Source organism: Triticum dicoccoides, chromosome 3B (genome assembly GCF_002162155.2).
Source record: "Triticum dicoccoides isolate Atlit2015 ecotype Zavitan chromosome 3B, WEW_v2.0, whole genome shotgun sequence".
Taxonomy (NCBI): domain Eukaryota; kingdom Viridiplantae; phylum Streptophyta; class Magnoliopsida; order Poales; family Poaceae; genus Triticum; species Triticum dicoccoides.
Genome location: NC_041385.1, coordinates 441,076,699 through 441,102,499, shown reverse-complemented (window position 1 = coordinate 441,102,499; position 25,801 = coordinate 441,076,699). Strand labels below are relative to the sequence as shown.

The 25,801-nt window shown below is 47.3% G+C and overlaps 1 long non-coding RNA gene across 8 annotated transcripts; it reads right to left on the bottom strand.

Moving 5' to 3' along the window:
- Window positions 1–7,465: 7,465 nt before the first annotated feature.
- LOC119276417 lies at window positions 7,466–11,826 on the bottom strand. Of its 8 annotated transcripts, none has more exons than XR_005136598.1 (8): window positions 11,447–11,826; window positions 11,305–11,366; window positions 10,899–11,203; window positions 10,761–10,811; window positions 10,344–10,442; window positions 9,674–10,253; window positions 9,463–9,540; window positions 7,466–7,739 (listed from the first exon to the last, which is right to left on the bottom strand). It is a non-coding gene; the product is annotated as an uncharacterized LOC119276417 (long non-coding RNA). The 8 variants fall into 8 exon arrangements; XR_005136599.1 differs by having other exon boundaries at window positions 9,463–9,914; window positions 10,059–10,253; XR_005136603.1 differs by having other exon boundaries at window positions 9,463–10,253; window positions 10,899–11,209.
- Window positions 11,827–25,801: the final 13,975 nt, after the last annotated feature.

Genomic DNA, 25,801 nt, shown 5'->3' with positions numbered 1-25,801 from the left:
TGTCGTGTGTGCTTATGTCTGAGGTTGCATTGCATCCGGCCGTGGGGGGTTTATAAGGCGTGGAGATGAAGCAGGAGGCATGACCAAACGAGTCATGTCACGGACTGTGTGTCCTCGAATTCATCGTTGGGCTTTAGGAGTTTAGCTTCGGCGCGGGGAGGTTCGGCGTGACGATCATGGCGAAGGGAGGGATCGCGTTGTCTACTTCTGTGTGTTGCGACCTGAAACGCTTGCTTTGTGGAGTCCGGAGAGCCGGCAACGCGCGGGTGTGGTATTGCTGCTCCATTGGTCAGTTTTGCACCCTGAGAATCGAGTCGCTGTCAGCATTTTGCGGGAATTTGGAAAGTGCGATTGAGAATTCTGCGTTTTCTGGTGACGTCAAATCCCTTCCTTCATCTTTGTATGGGATCCGAGCTCTCCGTAGCAATCCATGCTTTCAGAATGAGTCGCCACGTAGGATTCCCGTACTCGTCAGTTTCACTGAACTGACAGCATCTTCGAGACCAACAAGACAAAAGAGAACGGAAATCATCTCGTCAAACAGTGTTATAACTCGAAAAGTACCGCGGAAATATTTGTCAAAATAGCGTTGTGCTTGGACAGACAAGATTCAGAAGCAAATCAATATCAACATGGTCAACTTTGACCACAGAAATAACATGCTCAGAGCCATCTTCAGAAGTCGAGTGAGCCTTTACTTATCATCATCAGGCAAAGCAAGCAAATAACCAGTACGAAAGGTCAGCAGCACTCACAGGGTATAATAAAATGACAAAACATATACGGAGTACTATATACATTCAAACTAAACTCCCCGTTTAATTCTTGCGAACTAGTTGACCGACAAGACCGCGACAGTCCTACATTCAACTTGTTGCTCCTTCAGGTTCCGAGATAGCAAGTGCATTATAGTTCGAACGCATACACTGATATAGCGGTTTCAAAAAATACACCCACTCAAATATTCACCTCCACAATCAAATCGTAAAAACTTTATTTTCTTGTTACGATGATTTTTTATTTCACTCTGAAATTCTTTGCTTCAAACGTTTCAGAGTTATGCTTCATTAAGTAGATATATCCATATCTGCTCAAATCATCTGTGAAGGTAAGAAAATAACGATACCCGCCACGAGCCTCAACACTTATTGGAACGCATACATCGGTACGTATTATTTCCAATAAGTCAGTAACTTATTCCATTGTTCCAGAGAACGGAGTTTTAGTCATCTTGCCCATGAGACACGGTAAGCACCAAGTGATTCATAATCAAGTGATTCCAAAAGCCCATCAGCATGGAATTTCTTCATGCACTTTACACCAATATAACCTAAACGACAGTGCAACAAATAAGTTGCACTATCATTATCAACTTTATATTTTTTGGCTTCAATATTATGAACATGTGTATCATCATGATCGAGATTCAACAAAAATAGACCACTCAGCAAGGTGCATGACCATAAAAGATATTACTCATATAAATAAAACAATCATTATTCTTTGATTTAAATGAATAACCTTCTCGCATCAAACAAGATCCAGATATAATGTTCATGCTCAACGCTGGCACCAAATAACAATTATTCAGGTCTAAAACTAATCCCGAAGATAGATGTAGAGATAGTGTGCCGACGGCGATCACATCGACCTTGAAACCATTTCCCACGCGCATCATCACCTCGTCCTTAGCCAATCTTCGTTTAATCCGTAGCCCCTGTTTCGAGTTGCAAATGAGCAACAGAACCAGTATCAAATACCCAGGCGCTACTACGAGCATTAGTAAGGTACACCTCAATAACATGTATATCAAATATACCTTTCACTTTGCCATCCTTCTTATCCGCCAAATACTTGGGGCAGTTTCGCTTCCAGTGACCAGTCCCTTTGCAGTAGAAGCACTCGGTTTCAGGCTTAGATTCAGACTTGAGTTTCTTCTCCCGAGCAGCAACTTTCTTGCCGTTCTTCTTGAAGTTCCCCTTCTTCCCTTTACCTTTTTTCTTGAAACTAGTGGTCTTGTTGACCATCAACACTTGATGCTCCTTTTTGATTTTTATCTCCGCAGTCTTAGCACTGTGAAGAGCTCGGGAATTGTCTTGTTCATCCCTTGCATATTATAGTTCATCACGAAGCCTTTATAGCTTGGTGACAGTGATTGAAGAACTCTGTCAATGACACTATCATCAGGAAGATTAACTCCCAGCTGAGTCAAGTGGTTATGGTACCCAGACATTTTGAGTATATGTTCACTGACAGAACTATTTTCCACCATCTTGCAGCTATAGCACTTGTTGGAGACTTCATATCTCAACTCAGACATTTGCTTGAAATATTAACTTCAACTCTTGGGACATCTCATATGCTCCATGACGTTCAAAACATCTTTGAAGTCCCGATTCTAAGTCGTAAAGCATGGCACACTGAACTATCAAGTAGTCATCAGCTTTGCTCTGCCAGATGTTCTTAACGTCATCAGTAGCGTCTGCAGCAGGCCTAGCACCTAGCGGTGCTTCCATGAAGTAATTCTTTCGTGCAGCAATGAGGATAATCCTCAAGTTACGGACCCAGTCCGTGTAATTGCTACCATCATCTTTCAACTGAGCTTTCTCTAGGAACGCATTAAAATTCAAAGAAACGGTAGCACGGGCCATTGATCTACAATAACATAGACATGCAAAATAACTAACAAGACTAAGTTCACGATAAATTAAAGTTCAATTAATCATATTACTTAAGAACTCCCACTTAGATAGACATCCCTCTATTCATCTAAATGATCACATGATCCAAATCAACTAAACCATGTCCGATCATCACGTGAGATGGAGTAGTTTTAAATGGTGAACATCACTATGTTGATCATATCTACTATATGATTCACGTTCGACCTTTCGGTCTCAGTGTTCCGAGGCCATATCTGCATATGCTAGGCTCGTCAAGTTTAACTCGAGTATTCTGCGTGTGCAAAACTGGCTTGCATCAGTTGTATGTGAACGCAGAGCTTATCACACCCGATCATCACGTGGTGTCTCGGACGACGAACTATAGAAATGGTGCATACTCAGGAAGAACACTTATACCTTGAAATTTAGTAAGGGATCATCTTATAATGCTATCGCCGTACTAAGCAGAATAAGATGCATAAAAGATAAACATCACATGCAATCAAAATATGTGACATGATATGGTCATCATCATCTTGTGCTCATGGTCTTCATCACCGAAGCATCGTCATGATCTCCATCGTCACCGGTGCAACACCTTGATCTCCATCGTAGCATCATTGTCGTCTTGCCAACTATTGCTTCTATGACTATCGCTACCGCTTACTGATAAAGTAAAACAATTACATGGAGATTGCATTGCATACAATAAAGTGACAACCGTATGGCTCCTGCCAGTTGCCGATAACTTTGTTACAAAACATGATTATCTCATACAACAATTTATATCATGTCATGTCTTGACCATATCACATCACAACAAGCCCTGCAAAAACAAGTTAGACGTCCTCTACTTTGTTGTTGTAAATTTTACATGGCTGCTACGGGCTTCTAGCGAGAACCGTTCTTACCTACACATCAAAACCACAACGATTTTTCATCAAGTGTGTTGTTTTAACCTTCAACAAGGATCGGACGTAGTCAAACTTGATTCAACTAAAGTTGGAGAAACAAACACCCACCAGCCACCTATGTGCAAAAGCACGTCGGTAGAACCAGTCTCATGAACGCGGTCATGTAATGTCGGTCCAGGCCGCTTCATCCAACAATAACGCCGAACCAAAGTAGGATGTTGGTGGTAAGCAGTATGACTATTATCGCCCACAACTCTTTGTGTTCTACTCGTGCATAAAACATCTACGCATAGACCTGGCTCTGATACCACTGTTGAGGAACACAGTAATTTAAAAAAAAATCTATGATCACGCAAGATCTATCTAGGAGATGCATAGCAACGAGAGGGGAGAGTGTGTCCACGTACCCTCATAGACCAAAAGCGGAAGCGTTTAGTTAACGCAGTTGATGTAGTCGAACATCTTCACTATCCAACCGATCCAAGTACCGAACATATGGCACCTCCGCGTTCAGCACACGTTCAGCTCGATGACGTCCCTCGTGCTCTCGATCCAGTTGAGGACGAGGGTGAGTTCCGTCAGCACGACGGCGTGACGACGGTGATGATGAGGTTACCGGCGCAGTGCTTCGCCTAAGCACTACGGCGAGATGATCGAGGTGCGTAACTGCGGAGGGGGCACCGCACACGACTAAGGCAAAACTTGGTGTGTTCTAGGGTGCCCCCTTGCCCCCGTATATAAAGGAGGGAGGAGGAGGAGGCTGTCGCTAGAGGAGGTGCGCCAAGGGGGGAGTCCTACTTGGACTCCCGGTCCAAGTAGGATTCGCCCCCCCTTTCCTATTCCAACTAGGAGAAGGAGGAAGGGGGAAGAGGGGAGAAGGAAGGAGAGGGGCGCGCCACCCCATCCTAGTCCAATTCGGACTAGCCCATGGGGGGGGGGGGAGGGGCGCAGCCACCCCTTGTGGCCCTTCTCTCCTATCCCCTAAAGCCCATTAAGGCCCAACAACTCCCCGGGAGGTTCCGGTAACCTCCCGGTACTCCGGAAAATACCCGAACTTGTCCGGAACCATTAAGATGTCCGAATATAGCTTTCTAATATATCAATACTAGTTGACCCGTTGCGCCAAATGGCGCAGAGACCCATTAAAGACATGTTGTCGATGAAAATAGTTTCTTTTTGGAAGGACATATTCGATACTCGTAGTAGAAAGCCCATGTGTTAAACCATGCTACTTTGAAAATGTCTATCAAAAAGATCATCCAGTAAACCCATGAGCCACAGTTCCTTTCTAATGGAAGCAAGTAATGCAATCTGAGATTGTAATAGTGGAAAGACCATTATCAATATTTTTATTATTCTTATCACTGTAAACAAGGAGACCACTGCCATCTGAATTCAAACATGCACCTGCAATAAAACCAGTATATTGCACAAACAACACTCGCAAATTGTCATAGGCTTTCTGTAACACGTAACCACTGTAATTTCTTCAGCGATGACAAGAGCTGGTAGAAAGATGGTTGTTTGCTTTGATCACTGCACCCAAGAACGTTGAGGTCATAGTTAGTGGGTCAAGGAGCAGAAAAGAAGAGAAAATAAAATTTTGAGAAAAGCGACATATTATTTGAGAAATGATCTGTCATCTTACTTGTCCCAACATGAAGATATTATGCTAGCCACCAGTGGATTGACCTCTTTGGGAATACCTAGTCGTTTGTTCTGGAACCCAACTGCTCCAAAAACCTGCATTGGATTCAGCCCACTCGAAAGTACAAGCAACGTTGCTAATTCCCATAGGATTACTCACATATGGGCAGAAGCTCCTGCTCTAACATGCATACAGAACGTGAAGGAAATATGCCCTAGAGGCAATAATAAAGTTATTATTTATTTCCTTATTTCATGATAAATGTTTATTATTCATGCTAGAATTGTATTAACCAGAAATATAATACATGTGTGAATACATAGACAAACATAAGTGTCACTAGTATGCCTCTACTTGACTAGCTCATTAATCAAAGATGGTTATCACTACAAAAAAGAAATACACTTCCGTGATGATACGTGTTTGTCACAGTAGGCCGCGTTTTTTGTCATGCATGTACATCCATGACAAATTTATGACAGAATCAAGATAGTCATACTTGTGCTGTCGTAGAAGTGTTCCATGACATTACCAAAATTATCATCACGGAAGTGTCTACTTCCATGACGATAAATCGCGCGTCACAGAAGTGCTTTCGTCAAGGGTGACCGACACGTGGCATCCACCGTAACGGAACGCCGTTAAGCTATCGGGTCGGGTTTTGGATCCGATAACCCATTAATAGCCCCGACCAATGGGGATTTTCCACGTGTAAAATCATCATTGGCTGGAGGAAATATGTGTCGGCTTAACGGGATCACATCATTAGTACAATGATGTGATTGACTTGACCCATTCTGTTAGCTTAGCACTTGATCGTTTAGTATGTTGCTATTGCTTTCTTCATGCTTATACATGTTCCTACAACTATGAGATTATGCAACTCCCGTTAACCGGAGGAACACTTTGTGTGCTACCAAACGTCACAACGTAACAGGGTGATTATAAAGGAGCTCTACAGGTGTCTCCAAAGGTACATGTTGAGTTGGCATATTTCGAGATTAGGTTTTGTCACTCCGATTGTCGGAGAGGTATCTCTGGGCCCTCTCGGTAATGCACATCACTATAAGCCTTGCAAGCAATGTAGATAATGGGTTAGTTACGGAATGATGCATTACATAACGAGTAAAGAGACTTGCCAGTAATGAGATTGAACTAGGTAATAGGATACTGACGATCGAATCTCGGGCAAGTAACATACCGATGACAAAGGGAACAACGTATGTTGTTATGCGGTTTGACCAATAAAGATCTTCGTAGAATATGTAGGAGCCAATATGAGCATCCAGGTTCCACTATTGGTTATTGACCGGTAACGTGTCTCGGTCATGTCTACATAGTTCTCGAACCCGTAGGGTCCGCACGTTTAAGGTTTCGATGACAGTTATATTATGAGTTTATGAGTTTTGATGTACCGAAGGTTGTTCGGAGTCCCTAATGTGATTACGGACATGACGAGGAGTCTCGAAATGGTCGAGACATGAAGATTGATATATTGGAAGCCTATATTTGGATATCGGAAGTGTTCCGGGTGAAATCGGGATTTTACCGGAGTATCGGGGGTTACCGGAACCCCCCGGGGGCTTAATGGGTCTACATGGGCCTTAGTGGAAATAGAGGGCAGCAAGGGGAGTGTGGGGCGCCCCCCCTCCCCCCCAAGGCCCAAACCGAATTGGTTTAGGGCAAGGGGGCCGGCCCCCCTCTTTCCTTCTCATCCTCTCCCTTTCCTTCCACCTCTCCTAGTCCAACAAGGAAGGAGGGAGTCCTACTCCCGGTGGGAGTAGGACTCCCCAGGGCGCGCCCCCTCCTAGGCTGGCTGCCCCCTCCCCCTTGCTCTTTTATATACGGGAGCAGGGGGGCACCTCTAGAGACAACAATAGATCTCTTGATCTCTTAGCCGTGTGTGATGCCCCCCTCCACCATAGTCCTCCTCGATAATATTGTAGCGGTGCTTAGTCAAAGCCCTGCGACGGTAGAACATCAAGATCGTCACCACGCTGTCATGCTGATGGAACTCTCCCTCGACACTCTGCTGGATCGGAGTACGGGCGACGTCATTGAGCTGAACGTGTGCAAGAACTCGGAGGTGCCATAGTTTTGGTGCTTGATCGGTCAGGCCGTGAAGACGTACGACTACATTAACCGTGTTGTGGTAACACTTCCGCTTTCGGTCTACGAGGGTAGATGGACACACTCTCCACTCTCGTTGCTATGCATCACCATGATCTTGTGTGTGCGTAGGAAATTTTTGAAATTACTACGTCCCCCAACAGAACGAACATAGGGTTGTACATATGATAAGTATCTATACGATAAGCAGCTTGTTGTGTTACCACCTAGACAAAAGCACCTGAGTGGACAGATCAAAACGCTGGACAGTGGCCACATCTAGCACACACGCTTTTCACATAACATTTGAAGAATTTTGGTGCATCCTGGATGAAAGGCTTCTTGGAGACTAAATTCGGGTGGACTCCTGGATCTCCTGTATATATATTAATCCAGGAAATTGTCCTATGGAAAATAAAAAATATAAGAACCATGAGCTGAAGGCATGCTTGTAATTAAAACAACCTACATGTAATCCGCCAGGGAGAATGATACTACAAAAAAGGTTAAATCTCTTGTACTGAAAACCATGCAAAGGAGTGCCCCCACTGTAATAATCTAAATTTCCTGGGACGTTTATTTAATAGCTCAATTTTGTTCAAATTTCTGGGAATATTAATCATAAAGCCGAAGAACGCATGAAAGAGCAGACCAAATCTATCTACCGTACGACACCGAAAAAGATGTCCATTGGAACTATTTTGTCAACAAAATTGACAACCACAATAACCATAACAATCCTACACAAAAGGCTGGTATACACCAGAATACTTTCACTCATAAATTCTGTCCAAAAACTAAGGTTTATTCTTAGATGCAAATATACTATCAACTCATAAATCTGAGATATCCCTTTGGACCAGATCACCTAAGCTGGCACTAATATCAACTTTTACTTTGCAACAATCATAAAATCTTCACACTTTCCTCTGTCCCAAATCTAATAGGTTTACAACCCTGATATATGCATTGACTACTGTCATGTTGCATTTCAAAAGCACAAGGGAAAAAGGCACAACAACCACGTGTAGGGCTGCTCCAAGAAACTCAGATGCTTAGTTTTCATCTTGATGTTGTAAGGTAGCAGAGACTCCATAGAAATAAACACATCGAAGCAAAGCGAAAAGAAGAAAAATGGCTACATAGCAAGCAATGATAATGAAAGAGATTTTCAGTTATCACTGACCACCAGAACACTATCGGCTCCATAAAAATGGCTTGGTATTGACTGTTGAATGGCAGAAGAACTGAATATACAAGAATAAGCCATAAGGCACACTTCTCACAAAAAAAGAGATGGCCACCATGAAGAAGCACGGGCCTAGTATGTCTGTAATAACAGAGATGCTACTGTTCAAAATAAGTAAACTATTCCATGAGCAAAAGGAAAACATGCATGTAGCTAGAAATCAAAGAATACACATGTAGCTAGAAAGAAAGGAAGCAAACCTCGAGCAGCAAAATAGAGTTACAACAAAACAGAAGATCAACATGCAGCAACATAGGAGATCGCATAACCTGGTAAATAAACATAAATGAAGTAGTCAGAGCAGGCAAAGAAAACTTCATGCACCAAAGTATTAAAACATTTTACAGTTCAGTTTGCAAGTTCAAAATTGACACCATGGCGGCGCACAACTATAGAGTAAAAGATGGATTGCAACTGAAATATCTCTCCTTGTATTTCCTATATTCCACACACCTAAATTAAACCAGCAAGTTAGCATGTAATTATTAACAAAGAAACACCACAACAACCTAATCAACCATATCCCTTCTTTAATATTTCCTTTCTTTTTTGTAATTCTAATTTTTCAACATGGCACAAGGATTTATGCCAATTTAATCTCACACTAAGATCTAAACTTAGTGTGTGGCATATATGTTAATACCCCCAACCTAAAATCTGAGAAGAGCAAGAACAACAAAACTGAGAAAGTTCCCTTGGTTATTCTAAGTTTTCATCGAACTGGCAAAATCATTTGTAGGCAACTCAAGTTATACGCCGCATGCAAGAAGTGAACTTCCTCAGAAACCTCACAAATGTACGACAAGTCAGGTAAGTAACAATATATTGAGGAAGAAAAAATTTCTTATCGATACATGAGTTGAGAAACCAATCATATACCTTCAGATTCAATGACACAATTATCCTCGAAAGATCTTAAGCCTGGAGGGCCCTTCAACTGAACAAAAAACAGCAAGTCTGCATATCAATCAACAACACAAGAGACATCTTGTTAGCAAATCCAGCAGTAAACAAAAAAAACATGCTACTAATTCTTAATATCATTAACATGTAAGATTTGTACATGCAAAGTCATGTTAGTGATTCTTACACCAAATCAGTATACCACCGCCATAGTACTACACCGTCTAATTACTATATGATTGTCAGACTGAAGAAAATCATTGCAACCCCTTTCTGACACTTAATGGATGCGACCTCGTGTTCCTCCGCTTCAGATCAGGAACCTGAGGGAGGAAGAATGGTCGGCGGACGATGGTTGTTTCCACCCTTGTTTCAATGTGATCAGGAAGCAAATGCAATCCACTTTCAGAAAACCAAAGTATATATACCTAAAGGATCAGTGTTATAAAAATGTGAGTTACACTCCCCACTTCCATGATCCATAATAAAATAAGAGACTTAGGAAAGGGGCTAGCCTTCACAAATAGCCCAGAAAGAGCAAGCAAAACTTGCAGAGTGGAAAGAGAGCTCACGTGGACCCAAGAATTTGTAGGTGGCCAAGCCAGATGTGATAGGGAGCACAGAGGATCTAAAGAAAGCATACAACTCATTAGGCAATACATTCCTCCCCTACAATCCGTGGCCATGCTGGCCATGCTCGAACCAGAGGTCCACAATGTTGCATCCAGTATCAGCACAACAGTAAGGCAAAGGCATGACTTCGGAACCTAATCCCAAAGCAGCAAAAATAAAATGCCAGTAAGGCGAAGATATGTAAGGATGCAAAGGTTGCATGAACTGGACATGCCAAAATTGACCTTCTCATCTTCGAGTTCCTCCAACAATGCTACTTCCCCATTCGAGGAGCTCTCTATATCAGCCACTCGCCTACTCATCTTCATGATGCTCACCTCAGCCTGCAAATCCATAAAATTGAATTTAAGCCAAATAAGTATTTTATCAGTAACTCTCGCTCTCTAGGACAAATGTGGACCAGCTAAACTGAATATTCTACATCATGCCAGAATCTTGATTGATTAATAACTGACATAAGCACTCGACCTGTGAACATTCGCTCTATGGGACAAATTAAGACCAAACTAAACTGAATATTCTACACGAGAACAGAATCCGGACTAACTAATAATGGCATAAGCACTGTACCTGTGAACGCTCGCTCTCTGAGACAAATGCAGACCAAACTAAGCTGAAGAAACATATAATTTTGTTTTTACCTTCATAACAAGCAGCATGACCAGAATCACATCCCATGAGAAGCCATAAACCTAGAAATTGCATCAGTTAGAAAGACTGCATAGACATGGCATATGCGCAAATATTTGTCCAATTACAAAATAAGAAAGGAATATTACCAGCACACTTTGGTTATACTACTTGGTTATGTTCAAATGGTACACGAAACCGTATTGGTAGATGAAGAAACGCAATGCAAGATCTTTCAGTCCCCTCTTTTCATCCCTCTCTGAATCCATGTCCCTTCTTTTTCACCCCTCTCTCTGAATCCAGATCCTGGCAATGATCAAGCTTCCAGTCCCCTCTTTTTCATCCTTCTCTCTCAAACACACATGACAAATTGCAGCAAACATAACACATCAACTACTGTAATTGAAAACTGAAGTTGTGACTCTCTGTTATCCAATTTCAGTAACCATAAACTCTGTACCTAGCAGCAAAGATCTCATAAATGCACATACACATAATCACAAATTGTATCATCTAAATGCAAGAACAAAGATTCAAAACAGGGAGGAAAATCACCTTGATTTTCTTCACCCCTTCAGCTAAATTCTTCTTATTCTCTTCATCCTCAGATCTGTACACTTCATGTTTATAAAATCCATATATCAGCAAAGTTAAACATGTGTGATGGAGAAAGTAATAGGAAAATAGACAGGAGCACCTCAGCAAGATTTTTGTGGCAAACTCTCCTCTTTCCTCTCTCCTTATCCCTCCTCTCCTTCCTTCTCTCACCCTCATCTTCCTTCTCTCCTTAAGGACCGGTCCATGGCCCCGTCATCCACAACTTAACTGCGGCATGGTGGAGCAGAAGGCACCGCGCGACGCGAGAGAAGAGGGAGTCAAAGGCACAGATCTGGTCGACAGAGTGGCGGGCACGACAAGGCTGACCCGAGGACCTTGCAAGGCGCTGGATCTCGGCGGCGACAAATCTCCTGCTGCTGCGACTGGTGATGATGGAGGAGGGGTGGCAAATCCCTTGTTGCGGCGGCTAGTGATGAGGGAGGAGGGAGGAGGGAGATGGTGCGGTAGTGTGGCGAGGGAGTGAGGAGGAGGGAGGGGTCAGGGGTGTGGCGGCTGGGGACTGGGGGGCTAGGGTTCACGCCCACGCCCAACCACAGACCCACACGTCCCCATGACGCGAGCGTGCGTACGCAGCGCGGCAGGAGAGGCTGCCCCGCGCATCCGAAAAACTCGCACCCAGCCAATCGGAGCTAGCCCGAGCCCACATGTCACACCCCATCCAGGATCTACCATGCGGTGAAAATGGCACAGATGAATTCCCAGCGAGGATCCAACGGCGAGGAGCGAAAAAAAGACTGCGCTGACCAGCATCGAAGGGCCAACGAAGGACGCGATCGGGGGAGCATCCTGGGAGCGAGTTGGCTAGCCTCATTATTGTTTTAAATTTATGTCTTGACCATCTTGAGACTCCTCGTCACGTCCGTGATCTCATCCGGGACTCCGAACAAACTTTAGTCATCAAAACACATAACTCATAATACAGATCGTCATCGAACGTTGAGCGTGCGGACCCTACGGGTTCAGGAACTATGTAGACATGAACGAGACACATCTCCGGTCAATAACCGATAGCGGAACCTGGATGCTCATATTGGCTCCTACATATTCTACGAAGATCTTATCGGTCAAACCACATAACAACATAAGTTGTTCCCTTTGTCATTGGTATGTTACTTGCCTGAGATTCGATCGTCGGTATCATCATACGTAGTTCAATCTCGTTACTGGCAAGTCTCTTTACTCGTTGCGTAATGCTTCATCCCGCAACTAACTCATTAATCACATTTCTTGCTAGGCTTATAGTGATGAGCATTGCCGAGAGGGCCCAGAGATACCTCTTCGATACACGGAGTGACAAATCCTAATCTCGATCTATGCCAACCCAACAAACACCTTCGGAGACACCTGTAGAGCATCTTTATAATCACCCATTTATGTTGCGACGTTTGATAGCACACAAGGTGTTCCTTTAGTATTCGGAAGTTGCATAATCTCATAGTCTGAGGAACATGTATAAGTCATGAAGAAAGCAATAGCAATGAAACTGTAACGATCATAATGCTAAGCTAACAGATGGGTCATGTCCATCACATCATTCTCCTAATGATGTGATCCCGTTCATCAAATGGAAACACATGTCTATGGTTAGGAAACATAACCATCTTTAATTAACAAGCTAGTCTAGTAGAGGAACACTAGGGACACTATTTTTTGTCTATGTATTCACACATGTACTAAGTTTCCGGTTAATACAACTCTAGCATGAATAATAAACATTTATCATGATATAAGGAAATAAATAATAACTTTATTATTGCCTCTAGGGCATATTTCCTTCATATTGTAGGGTATGAAACCACCTCAAAGTTATTCTTTCCGATCAATCCATTGGGCTATTCCTATAAGTGTCACAAACAGCCCTGGAGTTCATAGTAAAATAACACCTTAAGACACACATCAACCAAAACCCTAATATCACCTAGGTACTCCAATGTCACCTCAAGTATCTGCAGGTTTGATTATACGGTATGCATCACATAATCTCATATTCATCTATTCAAACCAACACAAAAAACTTCAAAGAGTGCTCCAAAGTTTTTACCGGAGAGTCAAGACGAAAACGTGTGCCAACCCCTATGCATAAGTTCACAAGGTCACTGAACCCGCAAGTTGATCACCAAAACATACATCAAGTAGATCACGTAAATATCCCATTGTCACCATAGATAAGCACATGCAAGACATACATCAAGTGTTCTCAAATCCTTAAAGACTCAATCCGATAAGAAAACTTTAAAGGGAAAACTCAATCCATTACAAGAAGGTAGAGGGGGAGAAGCATCATAAGATCCAACTATAATAGCAAAGCTCGCGGTACATCAAGATCGTGCCATATCAAGAACACGAGAGAGAGAGAGAGAGAGAGAGAGAGAGATCAAACACATAGCTACTGGTACATACCCTCATCCCCGAGGATGAACTACTCCCTCCTCGTCATGGAGAGCGCCGGGATGATGAAGATGTCCACCGGTGATGGATCCCCCCTTTGCCAGGGTGCTGGAACAGGATCTCGACTGGTTTTTGGTGGCTATAGAGGCTTGCGGCGGCGGAACTTCTGATCTAGGTTTCTTTTTGGGGGTGTCTGTATTTATAGGAATTTTTGGCGTCGATTTCACGTCAAGGGGTCTCCAAGTTAGCCACAAGGTAGGGGCGCGCCCAGGGGGTAGGGCATGCCCTCCACCCTCGTGGTTGGTTTGGAACTCTTCTGGCCCAACTCTTTTGCTTCGGGGGCTTCTTCTGGTCCATAAAAAATCTCGATAAATTGGAAGGTCAATTGGACTCCGTTTGGTATTCCTTTTCTTTAAAACTCAAAAACAAGGAAAAAAACAGAAACTGGCACTGGGCTCTAGGTTAATAGGTTAGTCCCAAAAATCATATAAAATAGCATATAAATGCATATAAAACATCCAAGATGGATAATATAATAGCATGGAACAATCAAAAAATACAAATACATTGGAGACGTATCAAGCACCCGTCTCATGGTCCTGCCCGGGCATCGGGCCCAGCGTAACCTTAACGAGCCACCTCTACTCAGGGGACGTGGGCGTGCAGCAAACAAAGGGAAGGCGGCTTAAGGGAGTATATTGTTGCTTCATACATGCATCACAAGGGGGTTTCTCCCAAAACACTTTTACAACCCCGCGGGGTCATGTTCAAAACCTTGACACAGAGCAGGAAAAAAACAACCTAGGGAAACATGCGGTTGCCATCGTTGTTGTCATCGTCACCACCGTCAGCCTCGTGCCCCTTGACCTCAGGCTAGCCTTTGCCACCCGCGGGAGTGAACTCCGCGATCAGTTCATCCATGTGGTCCTCCACCCAGCCTCCCAAGGCGCCCTGAACCACCTCAAGCACGGGGGCTGTCACGACCTCAAAGTTGAAGTCGGGGTCAAAGTGAAGAAGGTGGCTGAAGACACGCGAGGATGCTCGCACGAGAAGATTGCAACTTTTCTCTTTGACAAGTTGGCGTACCTTCTTGCCCCCTCCCCCCTTCAAGACGCTCCACGACCCAGGTGAAGAAGCTAAAGTAGCCGGCATCGTTAGCAACGAGAGGGCTGGAGACGCATTCATCACAGATGCTGCTCAGGGCCCGAACAGCCATCTACTCAAGGGCCTAGAACATCTGAGAGCACGTGTGTAGTAGTCCCCGGGCTCGGTTCGCCTCGTCTGACGCCGCTCCACGAGGGAGGTGATGTCCGCCACCTGCTCGTAGAGGGAAGACAACTCCGCTTCAGCTGCGGCCTGGGCGTCCAGTGCGGCCTTCTCACGCCGCTCCGCTTTGGCTAAATTCTTCTTGAGCGCGTTGGCCTCGCCCTTCAGCTGGTTGCGCCATTCACGGAAACGGGACTCCTAAAAAGCTTCAGCTTCGCGCGATAATCCTGGGAAAGGGCCCGGCGGACCTCCCGATCCTTTCGCTGGCCTCCTCCTGGACCCTCGCCTCCGAGAGGCCAGAGACGGCTCGGCAGTCATCACTTGGCGCTCTACCGCCTCCAGTCGGTCATGCTCCAAGTCCTGCTCTAACGCCACCAGCTCCAATGACTCTCCTAGGGCATGGAGTTCCGCTTCGCGGCTCGGCAACCCTTTTGTAGGGACAAGTGCGGCGACCCCATGCTCTCGGGCTTGCCTGTCCAAGGACGCGACAGAGTCCAGTAGCTCCGACTCTCGCCTCTCGGCGGCCTCGCGCCGCCGGTCTGCGGCCTCGGCCTCCTCGAAGGCGTGGTTGCAAGCCTCTTTAGCCGCGGTGGTGGACGCCTCGTCCTTTGCATGAGTGGCTTCATGCTGGAGGTGGCTGAAGTTCATAGCCACTTCGAGCTGGCGCCACTCGTGCACCAAGCACTGATGTTCGACCTCGAGGTAGGCATCGACGTCGCCAAGATTGACCTCAAGCCGGTCCAGCGCACCCCTCGCACCCTGAAGAAGGCCGAGCTGGGCGGCACCCCGACCACGCGCAAGCTCCAACGCTCGGCCAGGGACCTGCTCCGTGCCCCCGTGGAGGATGCCCTAGAGGCAATAATAAAGTTATTATTTATTTCCTCATATCATGATAAATGTTTATTATTCATGCTAGAATTGTATTACCCGGAAACATGATACATGTGTGAATACATAGACAAACATAGTGTCACTAGTATGCCTCTACTTGACTAGCTCGTAAATCAAAGATGGTTAAGTTTCCTAACCATAGACATGAGTTGTCATTTGATTAACGGGATCACATCATTAGGAGAATGATGTGATTGACCTGACCCATTCCGTTAGCTTAGCACTTGATCGTTTAGTATGTTGCTATTGCTTTCTTCATGACTTATACATGTTCCTATGACTATGATATTATGTAACTCCCGTTTACTGGAGGAACACTTTGTGTGCTACCAAACGTCACAACGTAACTGGGTGATTATAAAGGTGCTCTACAGGTGTCTCCAAAGGTACTTGTTGAGTTGACGTATTTCGAGATTAGGATTTGTCACTCTGATTGTCGGAGAGGTATCTCTGGGCCCTCTCGGTAATGCACATCACTATAAGCCTTGCAAGAAATGTAGCTAATGAGTTAGTTACGTAATGATGCATTACGTAACAAGTAAAGAGACTTGCCGGTAACGAGATTGAACTAGGTATTGAGATATCGACGATCGAATCTCGGGCAAGTAACATACCGATGACAAAGGGATCAACGTATGTTGTTATGCGGTTTGACCGATAAAGATCTTCGTAGAATATGTAGGGGCCAATATGAGCATCCAAGTTCCGCTATTGGTTATTTACCGGAAACAGTCCTAGGTCATGTCTACATAGTTCTCGAACCCGTAGGGTCTGCACGCTTAACGTTACGATGATAGTTATATTATGAGTTTATGAGTTTTGATGTACCGAAGGTTGTTAAGAGTTCCGTATGTAATCACGGACATGACGAGGAGTCTCGAAATGGTCGAGACATAAAGATCGATATATTGGACGACTATATTTGGACACCGGAAAGGTTCCGGGTGAGATTGGGACTATACCGGAGCTCCAGGAGGTTACCGGAACCCCCCGATAGGTATATGGGCCTTATTGGGCCTTAGTGGAAAGGAGGGTGAGGGAGTTCCAGACTAGGGGGTGTCCGGATAGCCGAACTATCATCATCGGCCGGACTCCAAGACTATGAAGATACAAGATTGAAGACTTCGTCTCGTGTCCGAATGGGACTTTCCTTGGCGTGGAAGGCAAGCTTGGCAATACGGATATGTAGATCTCCTACCATTGTAACCGACTCTGTGTAACCCTAGCCCTCTCCGGTGTCTATATAAACCGGATGGCTTTAGTCCATAGGACGAACAACAATCATACCATAGGCTAGCTTCTAGGGTTTAGCCTCCTTGATCTCGTGGTAGATCTACTCTTGTAACCCACATCATCAATATTAATCAAGCAGGACGTAGGGTTTTACCTCCATCAAGAGGGCCCGAACCTGGGTAAAAACATCGTGTCCCTCGTCTCCTGTTACCATCCGCCTAGACGCACAGTTCGGGACCCCCTACCTGAGATCCGCCGGTTTTGACACCGACATTGGTGCTTTCATTGAGAGTTCCTCTGTGTCGTCACCGATAGGCTCGATGGCTTCTTCGATCATCAACGACGATGCGGTCCAGGGTGAGACCTTCCTCCCCGGACAGATCTTCGTATTCGGCGGCTTCGCACTGCGGGCCAATTCGCTTGGCCAGCTGGAGCAGATCGAAGGCTACGCCCCTGGCCGTCAGGTCAGATTTGGAAGTTTGAACTTCACGGCTGACATCCGCGGGGACTTGATCCTCGACGGATTCGAGCCACAGCCGAGCGTGCCGTACTATCACGATGGGCATGATTTAGCTCTGCAGCCGGACAGTACCCTGGAGGCCGCACTCGAATCCGCTCCGATCTTCGACTCGGAGCCGGCTGCGCAGACCAAGGATGGATGGCTAGACACCACCCCGGGGTCTGCAACCTCTACGGTGATAGAGCCGAACACCGATCTTGTCCCCCATGAAGCTCGTGACTCCGAGGTGCCGGACTCCTTGCCGGACTCCGGACCTCCCGCGCCCCCTCCAGTCGAATCCTATTGGGCGCCGATCGTGGAGTTCACCGTGGTGGACATCTTTCAACACTCACCTTTTGGCGACATCTTGAGTTCGCTAAAGTACCTCTCGTTATCAGGAGAGGCCTGGCCAGACTGCGGCCAGGACGGTTGGGATGCGGACGACGAAGAAATTCAGAGCCCACCCACCACCCACTTGGTAGCCACCGTCGACGACCTAACCGACGTGCTAGATTACGACTCTGAGGACATCGACAGTATGGACGATGATGCCGGAGACGACCAAGAACCAGCGCCTAATGGGCGCAGGAAAGCCACCCCATCCCACAAGGTATGCATGGTGGACACACCAAAAGGAAGCGACAATGAGGAAAAATGGGACGTGGCGAAGGACAACTCCCCCAACAGACAAACAAAGCGGCGACGCAAGCGCCGCCCGAAGACCGGCATCGACAAAAACGGTACCCATATGGACCCGGCCCTAGAGCAGGGCGAAGCAGTGGACGACGCACACGTCAACAAGCAGCCAGCCGGACATGAACCGGACAAGCAACCCACCCCCGGCGAAGATGATCTCACATCATCAGAGCATACAAATCTCCATAACAGGCTCGTCGCCGCTGCAAGAAGTTTGAAGAAGCAAAAGCGGAAGCTCAAAACAGCGGAAGACACACTCAGAATAAGATGGAGCAAAGTACTCAACACCGCAGATAAATATGGCACTAGTCACCAGACAAAGAGCTACCCCAAGCGCAAGTTGTTGCCCGAATTTGACGAGGAGGCCTTCGAGCCCCCGCAGTCAAAAAAGAAAGGGGCTGCCTGGCCGGATAGACGACCAGATGACAGGCCAAGAGCAACACGGGGCGCCACACACAAGCGGACACATGATCAGCCTAAAGATCTTCAGAAAAAGGATAACCCGGCCAAGTCTATCTATGGGCCAAAAAAGAAGACTCCAGGAAGTAACACAACCAGCCGAGCATTTGAAGACAACGGCACACCCAAATACAGGGGCGCCGCACACCCACTATGTTTTACCGACGAGGTACTGGATCATGGATTTCCAGCGGGATTTAAACCCATAAACATAGAGGCATACGACGGAACAACAGACCCCGGAGTCTGGATTGAGGATTATATCCTACACATACACATGGCAAGAGGAGACGATCTCCATGCCATAAAATACCTTCCCCTCAAGCTCAAAGGGCCAGCCCGGCATTGGCTTAAAAGCCTCCTAGAAAATACGATTGGGAGTTGGGAAGAGCTTGAGGATGCGTTTCGAGAAAATTTTCAGGGGACTTATGTCCGGCCTCCGGATGCAAATGATTTAAGTCACATAACTCAACAGCCCGGAGAATCAGCACGCAAATTCTGGAACAGGTTCCTCACTAAAAAGAACCAAATAGTCGACTGTCCGGACGCTAAAGCCTTGGCAGCCTTCAAACACAATGTCCGAGACGAATGGCTCGCCAGACACCTCAGCCAGGAAAAACCAAGAACAATGGCCGCACTAAAAAGTCTCATGACCCGCTTTTGCGCGGGGGAAGACAACTGGTTGGCTAGATGCAGCACCAGCGACCCGAGTACATCCAAAATCAGGGATGGAAATGGGAAATCACGACGCAAAAAAGATCAGCGCCGGAACAAGGAGAATGGCCCAAATAGTACGGCGGTCAACGCCGGATTCAAAAGCTCTTGGCCGAACAACAAAACACTGCCCTTAAAGGATAACAGTGACGAGTTATCCAACCTCAACAAGATTCTGGATAGACTGTGTCAAATACACCGTACCTCCGGGAAGCCTGCAAACCATACCCACAGAGATTGTTGGGTCTTCGAGCAGTCCGGCCGACTTAACGCCGAACACAAAGGGCTCGACACACCAAGTGACAGTGACGAAACCCAAAAGCAGCGCTCCGGAAACCAAAAGACTTTCCCATTAGAAGTCAAAACAGTGAACTCACTTCACGTGATAACACGCAGCGCGGCCCCTGCTATACCAGGACACCATCCGCAGACTGGGGATAGAGCCCATCAAAATTCGTTATAGCGGCACTTCCTTCAAAAGAGTGACGCCAGGCCTTTTTAGCCAATTTTACAGGCTCTATACCACTAGGGGTCGTGTTCGGTTCATCCGACAACCTCCGTCGCGAAAAGCTCACCCTCCATCGCCCCATTTAGCAGTAGCCCTTAAGCACTACTGGGGCGTGCAGCTTTCGCGCGCTTTCATGCAATACCGCATTACGCGTCTCTTACGCTTAAAAATGCCCGGTCCACGTGGCATATTCTTAAAACTCCAGGTGTCTCTCGACCACGGAGAATGTGCGGCTGCCTAGACAGCCACATATTATTCCGACCTTGCAGGTCAAAGCCCCTAAAAACAGGTCATTTAGACCTCGAACATGGTTAGACGAGTCCGGCAAGGGGCTTCCCAGCCGCATACCCCTTTTTTTAGGGGGCCGCGCACATAAATGATGAAAGCCAATAAAGCTCAACTTTCTTCATCTTCCAAATTATACTTTATTTTGATGCACTTTTTGCACGATATTTCTTAGAAACTAAGTCTTTCTCTTTTACAGATGAAGCACGTGCTACACCCGTCCAGGATATAGCACAACGGAGACACAGGCATAGACGTGCAGTAGGGACCCGTTGCAAGGATTCTTTTCAGATTAAGACCCTGCGTAAACCTTTCTCACTGTCTCTTGTTGATACACATCCCCCGGCTTCCTACCAGAGCCGAGGAGGAGGCTGGCATTTTGGCATCGGCCGCGTCAGAAGTTCCCGCCTGTACCTGGACACTAGGGGCTTAGGGATTTATTCTGCCCAATATCATAAAGACCGAACACCTCAGGGAGTGTTCGGCGTCTCGAGTTAGGCCTTATATGCATCAGCTCCGAATCATGTCTTTGGTCAAATGTTGGGTTTGCCCGGCTCCTGTGTTTTGCTGCCTTACATTTCGTATCATCGGCTAATGCGGCACCAGGAGAACTACTGCGATTGTGCCCCGGTTCGGCCGGGAGAGCACCTCAGTAGAGAAAGCCGAAAACTGACTGTCATGATATAGCGAGAGACTGGTCAACCACTCGATCGACCATTGGAATGTTTAGAATTCCTCCGCTTTGACGAAGGACCGCTTCCTGGTCAGGCACATACGCGCCCCAAGTTCGGAGAAGCGCGGTGCCATCAGGGGCTATATAGTAGCCCCACATTCGAGCTCCTATGGCTAAGTGAAAGTGATAAAGCATTATAGTCCGGTTGCGTAGTTTGCTATGCTATCACCTCCTTAAAAGGACCAAGACGTTGGATTAAGTGTGAAAAAGCGTTTTTCTTTTTGCAAACACCCCCGCACCATGTGCGTGGGGGCTGAAGCCAAAGGCTGCCATCTTTCAGATTATACATACATATACGGCCGCATAGGAGATAGTTCAATACTTGAACACACAAGTATAAAAAGTCATTGCATTATAAACATGATCTTAGAAATCATACATGTCATTCAAACATAACATCTTTCGAGCACTGCGACTCTATTATACGAGCGCCCTGCAGGACTTCCTCAAAGTAATGCTCGGTGGGAAATCGGCTTTTGTCCGAACCCCGGGATGCAACAGCGGTGGCATCCATCTCTGCCCAGTATGTTTTACCACGGGCGAGAGCCATCCGCGCACCTTCTATGCATGCCGACCGCTTCATCGCCTTAATATGCAGCACTGACCCAATGAATTGCTGCAACAAGCCAAAATAACTCTTCGGCTTGGGGCTTTTCGGCCACAGATGAGTTACCACATCCGTCATGGCCAGTCCGGACAATCTATTCAGCTTAGCCCACTCAACCAGCCGATCACTCAATGGAAGTGGACGCTCCGGACTATGGAATTGAGACCAGAAAAGCTCTTCCATTTCATGATCCTCCTAGCTTCGAAAGTGCACGACTGCGTCAGCCACACTCGCCGCCAAGTCCAGATAAGGATCCTCCGCACCGTACAATCGGCCCAGCTGAGCATACTTCGGATCCGTGAACTTCCTACGCAGCATAAAGGGCTTTCCAGCCACAATGTCTCCGACCTGACGCAGTTCCTCCTTCATAGCCCGCATCACACTACGGGCATCCTTGGCTTCGGCATCGGCCTTCTTCAAGTCCTCTTGCTCCGCTCGGCGTTCTCCTTCAAGAACCTCCAGGCGGTCGGTAGCAACTTTTAATTTCCTGGCCATTCCGGCCATCTTCTCCCTGCTTCGGCAGTGAGCAGCCTTCTCGGCTTCTAGCTCTTCCGCTGCCTTCAAGGCAGCCGCCTCGCTTTTTCTGGCTTGCTCCTTGGCCCGAGCAAGTTTTGCTCGAAGGTCTTCCACAACAGCAGCACCATCTGCATCAAGCATACAACTTGTAAGGAATGGGCATCAGCTCCCTTACTAAGCGATCGCGGCGCAATCACATACCTTGTGACTCATCAAGTCGTTTATTGACCAGCGAGATGTCTGCATCTGCAGCGTCGAGTTGCTTCTTCAGCTCGGCGAATCCATCCGTCCAGCTGGCCACCGAATGTTCCGCCACCTGCATAGGAAAGGCGACAGTTAATAACTGAGATTATGATCCTAGGCACGCTGCCATTTTCGACAGCATACCAAGTCTCAGGGGCTACTATACAGGGCGCACTTCATGTGCAAAACTGTCAACAGGTACGTCATTTTTTGCGTACCTCAAATCCCGTCAGTAAACTTCCGACGGCCTCATACAACCCGCTTTCGGCGGACGAGATCCTCTCAATCACATTACCCATTAATGTGCGGTGATCTTCTGAGATGGACGCCCTATTAAGCAAATCCTGCAGCTCCACCGGCCGTACTCCAATGGGTGCCGAACTCTCCGGCCCCGCCGGACTCGGGGAGACCCTCCACGACGACACCTCAGGGTCGTCCGCCCCGTGCGATGGGGCGGCAGATGGAGGCATTTCGCTCTCCATCATCTCCAGACGAAGGTCTCCCGAAGATGAGCTGTGCTGAGATGGGATGAGATCCGAACTACAAGGTAAAAACTCCGGTTACCTTTATACATTAAGCAGGGGTGTCTAATAATTATAAAATCCTCCTTTTTACTTACGGCTTGTTAGAGGGCTGATTCCTCCGAGGAGACAGTACGGCCGGGGCGCTTTCTGGCGCAGGACCTTCCGGTACAGATTTCTTTCCCCGCTTTGAGCCCTTGGCCTCCAGGTCTTCGGAAGCGTTCCGCTTCTCCCCCTGGAAGGAGGGACTCTCGATTCCTCCCTTACTAAACGCCTCCTTGGCAGAGGTGATAGTTTCCCCGTGCCCCCCTTCGCCCTCATTTGAAGGTGCAACCTCCAACATTTTGATTAACACGGGATCCTGCATGGTCTCAGGGAGGGGGGCCGGACACCGTATCAGTTTTGCTTGCGCTATCCACTCCTGTCCAGGGATAGCTGGTTAAAAGGAAAGCTCACGATAAATAAATGGATGGTGTGTCCGGACACAGGGCTACTTACTTGAGTATCCGGGCGATTGCAGCTTAGGCCAGCGTCCTCGGTCAATTCCGGATGCGTCTCTTGCGATCCGAAGAACAGTTTATACATCTCCATGGGAGTCAAACCCATGAAGTGTTGAAGAGCTCGCGGCCCCTCCGGATTAAATTCCCACAGGTGGAGGGGGCGACGTTTGCAGGGCAGTAGGCGCCGGATCAACATGACCTGCACCACTGCGACCAGGTTGATCTCCCTTTCTTGGAGGGCTCGAATCCGGTCCTGCAACAGGGGGACGTCTTTGGGCGACCCCCAGTCACGCCCCTTGTTGACCCATGATGTCAGCTGTTGTGGAGGACCCGAGCAAAAGACGGGCGGCGGCTTCTGCCTGCTGCCCCGGGGAGCGGTGATATAAAACCACTCCTGTTGCCACAAGCCGAGCTCCTCTTGGAAAGAGCCCTTGGGCCATGGAGCTTCGGCCCTCTTGCTTATAACCACCCCGCCGCACTCTGCCTGACGCCCCTCAATCATCTTCGGCTCCACGTTGAAGGTTTTGAGCCATAAGCCGAAGTGAGGGGTAGTGCAGAGGAAGGCTTCACAAACGACAATGAATGATGAGATATGGAGGATGGACTCCGGAGCCAGGTTGTCGAATTCCAGCCCATAGTAAAACATGAGCCCCCTCATGAAGGGATCCGTCGGGAAGCCTAAACCCCGACGGAAGTGAGACATGAACACGACGATCTCGCCAGGCACGGGAGTTGGGATAACTTGCCCTCGGGCAGGCAGCCTATGCGTAATCTCGTAGGTTAAATACCTGGCGTCTCTCAGCTTTAGCACGTCCTCCTCCGTGACGGAGGAGGGCATCCACCGACCTCGTAGATCAGGACCGGACATTGTCGAGGATCGAAGGTACCTGAATTCAGAGCCCTGGGTGTTGGAACTCAGGGAGAGGGGCGGATTCGATAGAAGATTGAATAAAAATAACGGGCCTTGGTCTCATTATAAAGAGGAAGAATACCAAGAGCCGTCCCCGTGACCGTTTGGAACCCGCCTTCGATGGAGGGGGCGTGGCAACGGGTGCGGTTGGGTTACCCACGTCCGTATTGATGGGAATCCCGGGATAAGGGGAACACGATCTCTGCTTCGACAGGACGTGCCAAGGAAACCGCTTCGCTAAACGCGCTGAAGTGGTACAATAAAAACGTTTCAAATAAAGGCTTGGTTGTGGTGTGACGTCACGCCACAGAATACGTCAGCAGATTGAACTTGTGTGAATATTATTCTCTCTATGGTGGTATGTGGAAATTATTTTGCAGAGCCAGACACTATCCTGGTGTTCACAATCTTCTATAAATTATTCGGAGGAGGAACCCGCCTTGCAATGCCGAAGACAATATGCGTGCCGGACTCGTCGTCATTGAAGCCTGGTTCAGGGGCTACTGAGGGAGTTCCGGACTAGGGGGTGTCCGGATAGCCGAACTATCATCATTGGCCGGACTCCAAGACTATGAAGATACAAGATTGAAGACTTCGTCCCGTGTCCGTATGGGACTTTCCTTGGCGTGGAAGGCAAGCTTGGCGATACGGATATGTAGATCTTCTACCATTGTAACCGACTCTGTGTAACCCTAGCCCTCTCCGGTGTCTATATAAACCGGATGGCTTTAGTCCATAGGACGAACAACAATCATACCATAGGCTAGCTTCTAGGGTTTAGCCTCCTTGATCTCGTGGTAGATCTACTCTTGTAACCCACATCATCAATATTAATCAAGCAGGACGTAGGGTTTTACCTCCATCAAGAGGGCCCGAACCTGGGTAAAAACATCGTGTCCCTCGTCTCCTATTACCATCCGCCTAGACGCATAGTTCGGGACCCCCTACCCGAGATCCGCCGGTTTTGACACCGACAGAAGGAGAAGGAGCAAAGGAGGGGGCGCGCCCCCCAAGCCCAATCCGAATTGGGAAGGGGGCCGGGCCCCCTTTCCTTCTTCCCTCCCCTCTCTTCCATCCCTCTCCTACTCCTAATAGGAAATGGGGGGGGGGGGCAAACCTACTTGGAGTAGGATTGCCCCCCTAGGGCGCGCCTCTCCCCTTGGCCGGCCCCCTCCTCCTCCCCCCTTTATATACGGAGGAGGGGCACCCCATAGAGACACAAGTTGATCTTCGTGATCGTTCCTTAGCCGTGTGCGGTGCCCCCCTCCACCATATTCCACCTCGGTTATATCGTAGCGGTGCTTAGGCGAAGCCCTGCATCGGTAGAACATCATCACCGTCACCATGCCGTTGTGCTGACGGAACTCATCCCCGACACCCTACTGGATCAGAGTCCGGGGATCGTCATCGAGCTGAACGTGTGCTGAACTCAGAGGTGACGTACGTTCGGTACTTGGACCAGTCG